Here is a 16,980-nt window from a genome sequence, read left to right as displayed (position 1 = left end):
TCAGGTCATGATCTCATGGTTTGTGGGTTCGAGCCCCGCGTCGGGCTCTGTGCTGACAGCTCAGAGCCTGGAGCTTGCTTCAGATTCTGTGTCTCCCTCCCTCTCTGAACCCTCCCCCCCCACCCCACACACACTCTGTCTCTCTCTCCTTCAAAAATAAACATTAAAACACACACACACACACACACACACACAGGGAGCAATGCTTGTAGAGACTGTGGTGCTGGCCCAACTTGGGGCCTTTTGCAAAGATCAGATAGTCTAAGAGGCTCGCTTTGATCTGACCAAAGATGGGTATTTAATCTCCTATGTGGAAGATAGCTATAGTTTTTAGATTAGTTACCTGACCACAGATCTGCTGCCAAGCTGCTCCAAGTTTCTCTTCCTAATGTGAAATAAAATGGCCATGTACTTTACACCACGTGGTAGAGCCAGCTTGTGTCATAGAATATGCATTTCTTCTGCACTCATTTACCAAGACATAAAAGGTCAGCGCATCATTCACGTGCATTGAGAGCAATGATCGGTCTATACTCCGTTGTCTCTTCTGAGTTTTGCCAGACAGAGGACAATTCATGGGAAGAAAGTGTGAAAACCAGAGAGAGTTAATTTTGCATATCAAGAGTTATCTTCTTGGTTGAGATGCACACCTAAAATGAGACAAAGATTAAAAGGCCTTCTGGGGCAACACAAAGTGTCTTTAGCTGGTGTTCTACAGAAAACCAAGTGGGTTCTGGCAGCTGGATGGTGGTGCTAATAGGTGGGGAAAGGGAGCCATATTTAGAACCCATGGTTCCAGTTACAATGGTTGTGTGCTCTACAGGAAAGTGATCACCATCGCCTGTCATAGAGACCAAAAGATCAAAACTGGGACACACTGGCTGATCCTGAATGAATTTTCAACCCTTCCTGTGTCTCTGCTGCCTCAACCATTAAAACATAAATAAATATACCCACCCACTTTGGTGTGAAGTGAGGTTGCATCACCTTTTTGGCTCCATAATCAAGACATGTCTTGTTAATATTACACTGCTCTGTAGAATCAAGCATGTGGAAGCTTTGGGCTTCCAATATATGAATGAATGCCAGTAACCATGTGGTCAGCAGCCAAATGTGAAATCAGATTCTCTGAAAAGAGGCAAGCATTTTAGGTCTGCCTTTCAAGAAGCTGCAGCCACACCCAACTACTAAGGTCTAAAAGGAAGTGACTTAACACCATTTGGCCGCATTTTCTTTGGCTGGCCAGTGCCTCTATGACCACCTCCAAGAGAGGTCTGAAAAGGGCGAGGGGTCTGAAGGAGTACACAGGGGTCAGAGGGCTGGGGTGGGGATAAGAGAGGACATAGTGGAGTACCAGTAAACGGGGCAGTGAAATGTCCTTTGAGCAAATGTTTCTTTTTTTCTAGGCAGAATGATTACAGGGAACTTGCTGTCAGCACTCTTGGACTAATCTTTCCAGACACTTCTCTGAAGAGTGAATGACTCCGATCAAACCCTCCCCAAATCAGCAGTTGAGGATGTGGAGGAGGAATTTTAGAAGCTTGTGATTCACTCCTCTGGCACACAGCACTTGTTAGCCCCTAAGCTTAAGCTGCCTGGCATGGAGAGGCTACAGTAATCAGAGACCACAAGAGTCTTTATGCTTCTTGCTCCCTGGCTTCAAAATAGCCAACAGAAAAAGGAGGAAGCCAGTAGCTATGAATCCTGGTCCTGAACAGTCCTAGCTATTGTCACATGTATGCCTTCTATCAGCAAAACCATTTACATCACTCCAGACCTATCCCCACCTGACAATCTCCTTGACTGTCACTCAACCTATGATGGTTCTAGGGGAATTGTAGGCCAAAAGTGAAGGATTCCTTTGTTCCCATCTCTATGATAGGACGACATGTGGTCCTGAGTGCCAAGGTACTAAGATAAGAGGGGTGCTCAAAATGCCCAGATGGCTAGAGAATAAAAACCCGGAGAACAGAGCCAAGTTTGCACAGCAGACAAGGGCCACTGTGGCCAGGGCTGGAAGCACAGTGCTTGTCGTCCACAGGCAGCAGCGGAACTAAAGGGAAGCAATCCCCCAACTCAGCTGGTGGGAGTTGGGCAACTTCCCAGCTGGAAGGAACTCTCAAACACATCCCTGTAAGCTACCCACGAAAGACAGAGATGCCGTTAAAAACAACAAACAAAAGGAGCCGCTAATCAAGAGGAACTTCAGACTTAAGAATGGGATTCAGTCATCCTTCCAGAAAGATGCATGTCTGGACCAAGGCCCAAGAGCATGACATTCAGCTGCTGTACCCCTCTTTGGGGCCCAAGTTTGGAGGCACTGAAAGAAGAAGACACTCACAAAGGAGGCAGATGGGAAAGCCCCATACACACGCAGTGTGGTTCCCATACAGAAGATTAGAATTCACCAGGTATAAGCAATCACAATTGTAATAGGCTGCTTAGAGCTGAAGTCATGTTTTGAATAAGAAACCAGCAAAGACCTCAAAACTTCTATCATTCTCTTTCCCTCTAAACTTTGAAACAGAGCCGTTTGGCGACTGATGCACACCACCGGAAATCAGCATCACTGAGTTGGAACCACCCCAGGTTCTGACTCCTCAAGACACCCCAAGCAAGGACTTTTTTCTGTGGTTAGCAAAACAAAGGTATTTTGCATAGATAACCCAAATGGCTTAATCCTTCTCTTCCAAGCTTAATATTTATAACTAGGCTGATTTGTTAATAATGGCCCCTCCCTCCATTTCTTTCCTAATATTTTCACTACTATCCAAATTCTTCTTAGCAATATTTTATCTTCCACTGATTCTTCAGATAGAAAAGCTCTGACATTGCCAAGTGAATCAAACAGAGTAAGACAGTGAAAGAGAGAAACCATAAAAGCTTGAGGATTCTGCTGGCAAAATCTTTACATCATGGAAAGAACTGGAAGGAATGGATAGCCACGCTGTTAGTAGGGTAGACCCAGGAGGGCAAAATGAAAAAGATAAGATGTTTTCCCTGTTGTTGAGTCATCGACGTTAATTTTTTTTATAGACTTACTGGGGTATAACTTACATAATATAAATTCACTCACTGTAAGTATCTGACTCAATGATTTTTAGTCCACTGAGAGAGCTATTGAGCTTTGAGAACTATTGAAGTGGTTTCTAGGGTTGAGCTGTTTCTTCCTTTTTTTTTTTTTTTCCTGAAAGTCCAACTGCCTTAGTTCAGGAGAAAAAGAGGTGTGCCTGTTAACCCAGCCACTGTCAGATGACAACAGGTTTAAGACTGAAGGGTCTGCATCGTCTCTGAAAACTTAACTTTCCCATCAACTTTGCCTTGATGGCTGGATGGGACAAAGGTAAAGCAACAGTCTTCATTAGACTTTAGTTTGCAATGTGTTTTAAACTGGAAGACAGTAGAAAAAGCAGAATGATGGATTGGTTCTACATTCTGCTTTAAACTTGCGGGGCTACCAAGCAACTTAGAAGCTCCAGGGAACTGCATTCTGCTCTTCCCACTCATTTCGGTAGTGCCAGTACCGACTAAGTGACTCAGTCTTCCTGATCAGAAGGAGCTGCTCTGTGTATACCTTACCCTTGGGTACAACACCGTTCACCAGCGCTTGTGTTTTTTTAAACATATTTCTCCTCTACGGGGCTACTGTCTATATGGAGTGGGGCTTTTGTGGATGAACAGCACTCAGTTAACCCCACAAATGGACAAAATAATATTTGATTGACACAACACAAGTTAAAATAACAGCTGAGTTTCAATGGGTTGCTTTGCTGAATTCTGATATGTTTGGGGCCAATATCTATTTCCTTCTTTTTTCATCCTACCCTTGCACCCCTGTCCCCATGACATCAACGACTATGTGTAGAGTCTTCTAAACAGCCCTGGTGCTATTTTAAGTATGGTTACAGAGGGGGGTAAGATGATCTTGAGCTCTGAGATAGCATGAGGATTGCAATAGGAACAGGATACCCTTTGAAAAGAGAATGCAAGCTCTTCATCAGAGCAAAAATTCAGGATGTCCTAGGTCACTGTTGGTGGCATTGCCATTTATTACTGGCTACAGAACACAGTGGCCAGATTTCCTGGAAATAAAAAAGGCTTTTTTTCCTGAATTTTCTCCGGACATAAACAATTATCTATTTGCAAGAGATGAGGGGGAAAAGGCATACACATGTATCAGAACTTTGAGCCTTTAAAAACAGTCATTGGGGCGCCTGGGTGGCTCAGTCGGTTGAGCATCTGACTCTTCATTTCGTGTGAGGTCACGATCTCACAGTTCATGAGACTGAGCCTCTTGTAGGGCTCCCGCACTGATAGCACAGAGCTTGCTTGGGATTCTCTCTTTCCCTCTCTTTCTGCCCCTCCCTCACTCATGCTCTCTTGCTCTTTCTCTCTCAAAATAAATAAACTTTATAAATAAATAAACAAACAAACAAACAAATAAATAGGGGCACCTGGGTGGCTCAGTCAGTTGGGCATCCAACTTCAACTCAGGTCATGATCTCGTGGTCCATGAGTTCGAGCCCCGCATTGGGCTCTGTCCTGACAGCTTGAAGCCTGGAGTCTGCTTCAGATTCTGTGTCTCCCTCTCTCTCTCTGCCCCTCCCCTGCTCATGCTCTGTCTGTCTGTCTCTCTCTCTCTCTCTCTCTCTCAAAAATAAACAAACATTTTAAAAATGAAAAAAATAATAATTAAATTAAACAGTCATTGTCTGCTTCCCAAATGTCCTACTTAAGTCTCATTTTTTTGGTAATTATTTCCTCTTCAGACAAAGCTGCCTAGGGGTAGTCTGTTAAAATTGGTTTTGTTGACCTTGTCATGTCTTTCCTTTTCTACTAGATTATGTCTTGGGCTGCAGTTAACAAAGTGGACATGTCACCACACTCCCCGCTGCGTTCCTCCACACACAGAAGCCTTCTGGAGGGAATGAGTGTCATGCATACCAAGATGAGGTGTACAGGGCTGGACAAATGGGAGATGAGGAGGCACAAGGGACTGGAAGAAATGTACCACTAGTGGGGTACATCTCCAATACAGTGATGATAGACAGGAGCTCCCAGCTGGGGGAACAACATGGCCCAAACTTTCTCCACAGAAGAGGCTGCACCATGACTGCAATGTCTTGGAAAAGTCTGTGAGAGGAAAGTGAAATGGCTCACAAAGGTGTTAGATGGGAAAAGGCAAAAGAAAAGGCTGAACCTGGTTCACAGAAGCAAGGCTGCTTACCACTTTACAGTTTCTTTTGTTCTAGCCAAAGTAGCTTTCCTTAGAGAGGAAAGCCATCATCTACTTGCTCATTTAAAAGACTGCCCTCTTCCCCCTCACATTCAGCCCGACTGGGCTTACCTCAAGCACTCAGACCTGTAATAGTTCTGACAATAGCGTGGAGTTGTCCAATATGTTGTGTTCTGATGTTTTATGTAATTTACAGGCTTTGTGACTTCATAAAAAGCACAAGCACAGAGGATGAAAATGTAAAACATGTAAAAATTCATCAGGTGATAAGAGGAAATCATTTTTGGATGCCCGAGGGGAAAACAGCCCACAATGTTATGATGTAATCCTTTCCATCCTAGAGTGATCAGGATGTCTGATCTTCCTTGTGCCCAACTGAAGATGCCAGAGGAAGAAGACATTTACACAGGACAGATGTGGGCAACCTCATGAGGTTCACAAATCTCCCCAGCACCTCTGTGAGGCAACCAGCTGATTCAAAACTAATTAAGTTTTAAAGCCTTGAATTCTAGAAAACAGGAATATAAATCAAAGATGTCCATGCCTGACAATGGTGTCAAACTAACACAAAATATAGCAGAATAAAATAACACCTGACAGGAGCACCTGAGTAGCTCAGTCGGCTGAGTGTCTGACTCTTGGTTTCGGGTCATGGTTCATGGGATCAAGCCCCGTGTCAGCCTCTGCATTGACAGCACAGAGCCTGCTTGGGATTCTCTCTCTCTCTCTCTCTGCCCCTCTCCGGCTCGTGCTCTTTCTCTCTCTCTCAAAACAAACAAACAAACAAATAAATAAAAGAAATAAAATAACACCTTACCAAAAAAAATCATATTAATCCAATTATGTTTCCCATGATAGCCAGTCCAGTTGATTTCATACAATATCCTGGCATGTCTAAGAATATTCCTTATATAATGTCATCACATTCTATTCAATTTCCCTGAGCATCACATCTAGAATAACCATTTCCCATGATTATTCCTTTCTTTGGTTAGAGCAACTGTTTAGTGTCCAACACCAGAGGCTCTGTGTCAGTTCCCTCACAAAAACTTGGGCAGGGATCCTGACTCTACCACAAGTTGCAACATTTTACATTGCATTCTTTAGGGAGATTTAATAAAAGTCATTACAATCTTTATTATTATTATTGTTAGGAAAATACTGTGGAAGATTCTAAGTGCAGACATAGAAATCCACGCCCCTAGCATGGAGTGCCCTACAGTGCTATTCTCCAGGTACCTTCCTCTACCCTCTGATTTTCATCTCCAAATACAATGAAAGCTAAATCTAGCAGGCACTATTTGGCTCCTGGAAGATGCAGTGTTGTTTAGTGTCTGGCTTGCTTGGTCTTTGCCTTTTACCTCTTTCTACCTCTCTGTGATTCTCCTTTCTCCTGACTAAAAAACAATGGCTCTTTCCTCTTGGGCCTGCTATTTTCTAATGCATGGCCCTCTGCATCATGAAGCCAGTGATGAGTGATGACCTCACTGTGCTCATTTCTCTGCCAGGCCAGTGCCACTGAGTCGGCTTCTACTTTAATAACTGGAAAGTGGGCAGCAGAAACCCACATGTGATGAGGCTGCTCTGTCTCAAACGCTCCCCATCAGACAGATGAAACAGAGCTGTCTTTCTTGGTGGAGAACACGAGCTATCTTTTATGTCCTCTTAGTTAATGAAGGGTCTTGCTGTAAGAATAGCTTTCCCAGTCCATTAGCAAGATAATTCTCTAAAGAATCTGTGAACACTTCCAAGAACTAAATATGGAACACCAATCTTCAAGTGGCAGGAACGAAATAAAATCGAACGATGCAGCATCAGAGATATGTTCAGAGGCCTGGGAGGGAGATAACTGGGGTTATGATACAACAGCAAGGATATTTCCCTCCGTTTTATAAGCACCCTCTCAGGATTGTCTATGAGCTGAGATCAATAGCAGCTTTTCCAATAGAAAGTGCATTTGGTTTCAATTCACTTTCATAACAACAGAGACTAATGCTTAGCAAGATGGAGAACATTAAACCCTATTGTTCAGGCTGAGGAATGACTGGCTTGGGTGGCAGGAAGCAGAACAGCCTCTTCTCTGGACAAGAAAATGCCTGTGGGTAACAAACCTCATTCCCAAACAGTCTTCTTCTTCTTCTTTAATGACAGTGAAAGAAAATCAAAGAATCATCTCAAATCATAGAAGTGGAAGGGATCTCAAAAAAAAAAAAAATCATCATCTAGAGGAGGACTCAGCCTCCTCTAGAATGTTTTTGTTTCTTAAATAATTATATAAACCCCAAGGCATTGTGATTTAATAAGGTCTAAGGGTCTAGCAAAGTATTTTATAAATTATTTTCCTAAGCCCCTTGTGGAGCCTTTTATTATCTTAAATAACGAGAAAATGAATGGGATTCTTTAAGATTTGCAGCTTTAAGATTTTAGAGGTTGTGAAGTGGAAAAGGTGGGAATTGGATCCAAGTTGTATTCTTTTGGCAAAAGAAAAGACCCACGCCATTGGTTCATGTCTCACATGACCAGCAACTCACTCTCTATCACTGTAATTATTCAAAAATATCCCGCAAGTTACATTCCCTTTTCTCTCACTGATGGAAAGAAAGGCATATTGGATAAGCTAATACAATGGAAGAATGCTGACGTACAAAATGTCCTAATGAAGGGTTCTTCAGGAAAAACAAAAACAAAAACAAAAACAAAAAAACCCCAAAAAACCAACCACCCAAATGGGGAATTATGTAATTTTATCCTTGTATTATTCAGAAAATGGCAAGGGGGAAAATGCCATCCACTGTGTGTTCCTTGAGAACTTCCAATCAAGGGCTCTAGCCATTTAAAAACATGTTTCCTGGCCTCAGACTGGCTATAAATAAATTTAATAAGGATGAAAAAAAAATCATCGCATCATTTACAGTTCTCTCTCAACTCCAGCTGACAAAAATCCACTCCAGATGTTTGTTTTGCAAGAACAACAGCAAGAGGGTGAACTTCAATCGTGAGGATGAAAGTCCCAGAAGAAGGGGGTGTGTTTGAAGAGAAAGGGACAGCCAGGTTGGCAGAGAGGGTGTGGACAAACCTGGTTTGATACTGATTTAACAGAAACACGGTAATTAATTTATTTTGTGTGTAAGAAATCCAGTTTATTAGCCTTTCCCCTGTCTCATCACCCCTTTCAAAGCCACAGGGGCTTGGCTGGTGAAGCCTGAAATGGTTGTTTCATAACCTTTGCTTTTAAATTAAACAAATGACCTCAGATTTTGGAGCAGTTGTTGACTCAGGGGAAAGTATGCCATTAAAAGTGTGCCAGAAACAGATTTAATTGGTACAAGTCCCAAAAAGTGCTCGAAAGAGAACAGGCTTCCCGCATATAGATTTCAGGGAAATTACTCAAAGGCCGCACAGCTTTGTCAGAATTTGAGATGTGAAACAAGGCAGCTGTAAGACTCCATATCAAAAGGGTAAATTCAATTCAGGAGATATTAATCTGATTACCTAAGCAAGGCCGCGAATCGGATATGCTCCATTGTGCGCTCTTGTTCAACCTGGACAGCTGGAGGAGCCAATAGCTTCCTTTTCCCCGACATATAATTAAGTTTTAAGAGATGATCGAGTTACGGATACAAAGTTTTAAGAAATATTTCATTCAGGAGTGGTATTTACAGTGCTAGCCTGTTGCAAGAGACATTGTTCACTTTATTTCCTTGAGCCACACTGGAGAGTGTGTGGATCAGGGCCTAGGGGCTTGGTGTTTGTGTTTCAGGCTACAATAAACGCCCTCTGTGCACCTGCCTGGAGGAAAAACCAGTCCAGCCACCTCCCAAGACAAAAGGGCCCTGTATTAAGTGCTGAAAACCCAGACGTGAACTGACCCTGTCAAATTCCAGCTAGAAGAAAAAAATCAATATTTTTTTCCAACCCCAAAGAAGTTGTCATGTAGGTTTTTGGCTTTCCTTTCTCATCCTCATGGAGTCTGAACAACAGTGATCTGTCAGCAGAAGTCACTTTCTTTCTCACGAGTCTCCTCACCTTTCTAGATTCCTTTCCTGATGGCGCAATCCATTGCCTGGCATACTGTAAGCTGTCCTCCAGTGATCAACATATACTCCCACTCTTTCTCCACCAGGCCCTTCCCCTGGAACTTCACCTCTAAGGCTGTATGTCTTTCCAAAGAGATAGCATTACTAACTTACATGTTTTCAAAGATTTCCCAAACACCTGCTCATCACCAATTGCATATACACTTAGAACTGCAGGAGTGTTTATCAGTAGGGCAGAATATCAAGATGACACTGAGCCATGCCCATCATGGTTCCCAATGCTAGTTGGGCAAAGGCCTTAGTGGGTCATGCATACTAATTGCAGAGGACTCCTCCAGAGAGCTGTTCGGCTTGGACTCGTTCTAGAATTAGTCATGCTAGTCTCAGCTGATCTGTGCACTCTCATGAAGAAAAGGGATTTCTCATGAACTTGGGAACCCAACTACATGAGGTTTCATTTGTGAAATTTCACTGGAGGCATGGGTACCTTTACCCCCATACACAGATGAATAAACTAAGAAGTGCAAGGTGGTTCCCTCAACTTGAGAATGCAACTTGGTTACAAAACCAGAAAAGGATCCATTAATTGCAATCTCCTACTTCTCTAAGCCAGCCCTGAATAGAGGACAAAATTAATGAAATCATGATTTTGATAATTATTGAAAACTGCCATACATGGTAAGGCTTTGGCTGCAAACCGTTTTTGAATATATTTGCTGATGAACAGCTAAACCCCCTTTAAGGGTTAACAGCTTTCTCAAGGTTGCCTCAACAGCATCTCCAAACTCTGACCCTGAGGGACAGGAAAACCAGATGATCAGCACAGGAAAGCCAGGTTCCCTAACATGACTATTCCAGCAGGATGTGCTTAATTGTTTGTGTCTGGAGTGAGCATAGGAACCAAGTGCAGTTTATCTGATGTGGTGCTCATGAAACAGCTGGCCAAAAAAAACAGTCACCCACCACAGGTGCTAAGCTGCACAGAGCTACCTTGGCCATCCGGGCCAGTTCTCAGTGAAACATGGGGCTGATTTACAGCCTGTAGTTTTATGAGTGATGGAGGCTGTCTGTTGGCTGATACAGGGCCCTGCATACCTTGTGACTCAGGACAGAATGGTCAGGGAGTCCATCTTCATGGTGTCCTAATACCCTAAGATGGTGGCCCAAGACACCCAAAGGTCCTGATGGTCTCTCCTCTCCATGAGTGCCCCACACATCTACAATCTGCCTCTCACATCCTGGTACCTCACCAAGTGCTATGCTCAGTGTGATTTTCACTGTGTGTGGACCTCTTTTCTGGGCTTTCCTATCTTTTCCTGTCCTAGCCATTGTAGCACAATACATACAACCTGTTTAGATGTAAGGTTTGGCTCCATTACTGTATGCAGGAATTCTAGGATTCCAAGATAAGGTTGACAAAAATTAGAATTAACCTTTATGTTCTAGAGGGTAGAGGCCAACCCTGATCTTATTCTTGTTATCCCCTGAACACCTAGCAAGTTTTTATATTATAGATGCTTCATATGTGAATGAATGAACAACTGAAAGAATGGAGCCAATGCTCAAGTTTTAGGTTGATTCTCATTCTTTTGGGGACAGTAAGGAGCTTTGCAATGAAAAGGAGGGGATACATTTGAACTGTCCCCATGACATCAGTGGCAGGCATATAGATGATGACTCATTGCGATGTGGGAAGAAAATGTTTGAATCTATTTCATTTTTTAAAACCTCTATTTCTGGTGTGTTTTATATAATAGTATAGTAGTTCTACATTTTAGAGATAGCAGTTTTACATATTTTGGGGTCGTGTGCCTAAAAACCATGAGTTGTGGACTCAAAAAAAATGTGAAGATTGCTGTTCTACATAACCAATATAATAGTGATAGTGACAAAGAGATGTGCTAAAATGCTCATAGAGGGTTTGGTCCAGCCTGGGGTTTGCTTTGTTCATCTTTATTTTTTTTTTAATTTTTTTTTAATATAATTTATTGTCAAATTGGTTTCCATACTACACCCAGTGCTCATCCCAACAAATGCCCTCCTCAATGCCCATCACCCACTTTCCCCTCTCCCCCAGCCCCCATCAACCCTCAGTCCATTCTGCTTTGTTCATCTTTAAAGGAGAAACAGAGAAGTTTGTCTGAAACTTGAAAAAGAAGTATCAATTTGCCCCTCAAAGAAGGAAACTTCACAAAGGCATCACCTAATATGTGGCCAATATGTGGCCGAGGGAACAGAGGCCCAGAGAAGTTAAGTGACTTGCTCAAAATAACACAGGTGGTTTGTGGCAGAGCTGGTTGCTGAACACAGGTCTCCTAATTTGAAATGCAGTGCCTTATCTACTGTTAAAAACACCTCTGCTCTAAGGTCTGTCTGTAAACAGATTTCAGGGTGCCTACAAAGAAGTGGCCACAATTATCATATCACTTAGCATGGGACACTCAACTCTGGCAATGGCAGGCAGAAATACATGATCATACACTCAGCAGGGTAGTTGTATTAGCATCTTGTAGAACTGAGTATAATATACTGGTCAAGAGAACAGACTCTGGAGCCAGACTCTTGGGTTTGAATCCATGCTAATCACTAGTTAGCTAACCATCAGCAGCTTATGTAAATGCTCCAAGCTTCAGTGTCTTTGTTGCTAAAATGGAGGCAATAATGGAACCCCACAAATCGGCTGAGATTTCTCATGCTTAGTTTGGTACATATTAAACACTCAATATTATTATCACTAGCAAAAAGAGCACAAAACATTGATTAACTCCCACAGTGCCATTTAAATAATTTACTATTTTCTCTTACCACCTAACAAAGAATTACAGATAAGCCATTTCTAATTATAAAATGCCTTGATAAATGGAAGACTCACCTGATGCTACTCAGAAGCCTGATGCACCAAAGAAATCTCTCCCAGGTTGATGAGGTGAGAAATCAAAACCAGATCTGGCCACCCAGACTTTAGAATGGTTAAAGTTAATTGCAAAGTTTCCATTCCCACCCAAAAGTGATTCCCCTCAAAGAGATCAAAATCCAAGCTCTCTAGTTTCATCCCCATTCCCTGTAACCTGTACATTGCTCCCTGAGAAATCTCTTTGAACCACAAAATAATCCTGCCTCTTCCTTGTTTCAATGGCTCCCCATCACCCTCAGGAAAGAATGCAAAGTGACTAGTGTGATGGGTAACACTTTTCACAACCTGGCCACTGCCAATCGCGACAGACAGACCTCATGCCACTCTCTTCTGTGCCAGCCACAGCACCCCTCCCATAGGTCCCCTATGGCACCTGCCTCTAGTCCATTACATGGGCTTTTCTCTAGGCCAGGAGCCCCCTTCCCAACCTCTTTCTCCTCTTGGGAACTGCTACTGATCCTTCAAGATCCAGCTCAAGTGTCTCCTCACTGGAAAGCTCTCCCAGAGAGCTTCCATCCCCAAACCAGGACTCATGCATGCTTTCCACAGTGATATCCTACACCTACAGCCATCACAGCACACTTCACTTACTCATCCATCACACTTTCCCCCTCCTGACTATGAGCTTTGTAAAGAGCTTTTGTCTCTGTAAAGAGCTTTTTAGCCCTTAGCATCTGCCTAGCACAGGACCTAGTAGACAGTAGGTCCCTAATAAACATCCTTTTTGTATATCAGACTAAACTACTTCAGTCCACTCTGATGTCAATGTGGGAGAGTTCCCCTTCAAAAACAGAGTTATTAAGCTCCCATTCTTTCCCTTCTGACACTTTCCCTGCATTGCCTAATGTTATTTATCACACATATTCAGTGCAGGTACATAAAGTTGAACACACTTTAGAGGAATTTTAAAGCATATATGTTATGTCCAGTGAGAAAAATCACAATAGCAGTTTCATGCTTCTTTAAGGTAAGTACACATCTAAAGCTTCAGCTAATTCTTTGATTGCCCCTACTTTGCAGCCGTAGGTGCCTCATTGATTCATCAAATATTTATTGAGGAGCTACTATTACCAGGCACTATCGTAGGCTGTGATGATCCAGTAGCGAATAAAAGAGACAAAGATTCCCACCTTCAAGGAGTTTACCTTCTAAAAAAGATTTTTTAACATTTATTATTGAGAGACAGAGAGAGACAGAGCATGAGCATGGGAGGGGCAGAGAGAGGAGGAGACACAGAATCTGAAGCAGGCTCCAGGCTCTGAGCTGTCAGCACAGAGCTTGATGCGGGGCTCAAACTCACAAACTGCGAGATCATGACCTGAGCCGAAGTCCAATGCTTAACTGACTGAGCCACCCAAGGGCCCCAAAGAGTTTACCTTCTAATGACCACAAGACAAGATTTTTTTCTTTTTCTTTTTTCTGATTACCTGAGTTTTGTATCATCTTGTGAAAGTACAAGCTATTTTCCTTGGTTGCAGTTTGATCCCTGAAAGGTCAAGGTGGGTCTTTCTGGTTGGGCCTTGGATCTACCCCTTAAGCTCCATCAACCACTTATTCACTGAGGTTTGTTTCCTGGGCTCTACTTTTAAATATTTCAATTATTTATTCTATCTCGGGGGGGCATGTTCTTTTGTCACTTAGAAGCACTTAAGTTATTTTGCTTCTAGCCTCATTCATCTATATATTGTATTTAAATACAAAACGAAATTTGTCCCCTTAATACCTAGCCCGCTGGGCTATCATCCATCCTCTATGGCTGAAAGTAATACTTCCAAAAAAAAAACTTAGATTCTCTTAGATGTTTGTGTGGGTCTATTAGTTTAGAAAACATGGTTAAGAAAATCAACATCACAATCTAGAAAGACCTCACTGTCTTCCATTGAAACACAGAATCCCCTCCCTAGCACATGCACACATACACACACGCACACATCTGCATTTAACCCATCAAACTCAGACCGTCTCCTGAAGGTAGGGAGTAATTTTGTTCCAGCATATCATAAATTGTGGAAAGGACTGAACTTACAGAATTCTCCAGTACACATATTTCAGTTATCCAGCTGCCGTCTTGGCTTCTCTGGTTTATCTTGTCTTAAGCAGTGGTAAATGATGGCTGACCATGGGCTATAGCTTGTGCTAAGTGCTGGTCACATGTCCCTGAATAGGAGGTGACTTAAATATAAGTAAGCTTAGGCCTCAAGTCTCATTGGATTATAATTATTTAGAATAGGTAGTAGATTCCAGATAAATAGAAGAGATCTATCGCATCCCTGAAGAGAAACTCTAGGGTTGACTGTAGATATAAAAAAAATTTAAGAGGAATCAGATGGTTATTTGAGACTGGAAAAAAATGTTTTTAAATGTTGTTGTTGTTGTTTTTTAAACAATGTATTGGCTCAAAAGCACAGACTAGCAATAGGTAAGTAATAGCAATGAGTTGATAAAGAAGAAGGAGAAGATGCTGAGAATGGATGTGACTGATGGGATTGACAGAGGTACACACACCTGTTTTTAGAAGCAAACTTATAATGATATCTGCTCAGTCAGACAAAGTTCTTTAACTAGTCTCCTTGGGAGCTCAGATGGAGACACATTCATCTTGGTATTCTTGGTGCCTAACACAGATAAGAAACCCACTGAATAAAGAATTGTTCTCAAAGTATGGTCCCTAGACCAGCAGTATCAACAACGCCTGAGAATCTGTTAGAAATGCAAATTATCTGGCCCCTCTCCTGACTGAATGAAGCCCTGGGAGTGGGGGCCCAGCAATGTATACATTAATACCCACCCCACCCTCACCCCTGGTGATTCTAATGCATGCTGAAGTTTGAGTACCACTGGAATAGAGGTTCTGGTATGGAAACACAACCACTCTATATCCTTGACTAAAGAACAGCACTACTCTATCTGGAAAGATCGTCCATCTTCTTTGATTGAGCATGTGGCTTTGGAAGGGATGCACATGGAACTGTAAGGGAGGAAAGAGAAACATTCTCAGCCACTCAAATAAGCCTCATCAATCATGTTGATCGAGGAAATGACGTGTTGCCAATGGATTATCTTCACATTCTTCTCACAGGGGCTTTGGGAAAAGTCACAAACTCCCTAATGCGGCATGCCAGATGTCCACGATCCACACTGCCTACTTCTCAAGTCTCATCCCTTGCATTTCTCCTATATCCACCCCCCTCCCCCATACTCCCAGTCATAAGGAATTATTTCACCTCTTCACATGACCATGCTCTTCCCATCACATCTTTGGTAATGATATGCCCTCTATCTAGAATGTCATTTTTCCATCTCTGTATTCTCAGCACTAAGTATAGTTGCTGGTACACAATGGATGCTCCACTTCCCTAGATATTCAATGAGTTCATTGTCTCCCTACTTCCAATCTCCCTATCCCTAACCATCCTACACATCTCATCCAGATAACCTTGAGAGTGCATAGTTATGATCATTTTAGCATAAAATCTAAATTCAGTCTGGCATTCAAAGTCTGGCCCCAACCCATTTCTAGATTTATTACAAATGACCACCACAGGCAAATGAGGCTCCTTTGCCCTCTTCCCAGCATATCCTGCATTTTCTTACAACACAGATCCCAGATTTACTGAGTACTCTCCAGGAACTATAGAATACAGGAGTGATCAAGACAAAGTCCTGCCCTTGAGGCGATTATATGAAAGCAAAGGAGGCAGGCAGTAAACCCATAGGTTAATTTATAATATGAGGTCAGGTAGTGATAAGGACAATGAAGAAAATTAAAGCAGGCTTGGAAGAAAGAAGAGGATGGGATGGGGCTAGGGGCTCCATCTTAGATAGAGAGGTGAAGAAAGACTTCTCTGAGAAGAGGACCCTTGAGCAACACTGAATGTAGTGAAAAAGGAGGCCAAGGAGGGGATATGGACAAGTGCTCCAGTCAGTGGGAATAGCAAATGCAAAAGCGCAGAGGCAGAAACACTTTGGTGAATGTGAGAAACAAGAGTGTGGGCTATGAGGCTAGAATAGATAGGGGGGAGAGTAACAGGAGATACGGGCAGGACATGGCCCATTTTGAACTTAATGCCTTAGTTCATAGCATTTCCTGATCTTTACTCGTCTTTGCCTGTTGAAATCCTTTCTATCCCTCAAGTGCTATCTCCTATATTTTCCTCCCTGGACCCTTCAGATTCCCCTCTGCTGAAAGAGATGTGTTCTTCCTAAATCCTAGAAGCTTTGGTGCACACCGTCTTGTCTGAAAGCACCACACACATTCTACCTAATAATGTTCTCCTTTAGAACTATTCTCAAACTACACTGTAAATATCTTGTGGGCAAGGACCATATCTTGCTCATTTCTGAATTTCCTATAACATTAACATAGTGCATATAGCAGGGGCTCTACAACTCACAAAATCATCAGGTTGGAAGGCACTTGAAAGTCTCTTCATTGAGCCAAAAAAGTTGTTTTTGGAGGGGCCATAGCTCTAAAACTATGCTAATATATGCAGGAATTCAGCTATTGCATAGGAAATGTCAGTATGACCAAATGAAATGCAGCTTAATCCAACCAGTATTTATTGAGTGGCTTATCTGAAAAATGGAGAAAAGCAAAGCCCTCAGAGAGAACTGAACCTAGGTCAGAGATCAGCTGGACCATCCTTGGGCTAGACCACCTTGCCAGACCCTGTTATAATCCTCCCCACATCCTAGCAAAGATCACAAATGCATTCTGGGTTTTTCATGCCACATTACGATGCAAACTAAGTTATCCTCTGGGCACCACTCCTAGAAACCAGCCATTCTTCCCT

General features: G+C 42.5%; 1 protein-coding gene across 10 annotated transcripts in view; it reads right to left on the bottom strand.

Annotated features, from left to right (window-relative positions):
• The window catches only part of RAD51B (RAD51 paralog B), a 715,946-nt gene that overhangs the window by 281,831 nt on the left and 417,135 nt on the right, over window positions 1–16,980 (bottom strand). The gene's annotated exons all lie outside the window — the stretch shown is intronic.

This window comes from Acinonyx jubatus, chromosome B3, assembly GCF_027475565.1.
Source record: "Acinonyx jubatus isolate Ajub_Pintada_27869175 chromosome B3, VMU_Ajub_asm_v1.0, whole genome shotgun sequence".
Taxonomy (NCBI): Eukaryota; Metazoa; Chordata; class Mammalia; order Carnivora; family Felidae; genus Acinonyx; species Acinonyx jubatus.
Note: the sequence above shows the minus strand (reverse complement) of the source record. Positions and strands in the feature narration are given on the sequence as shown.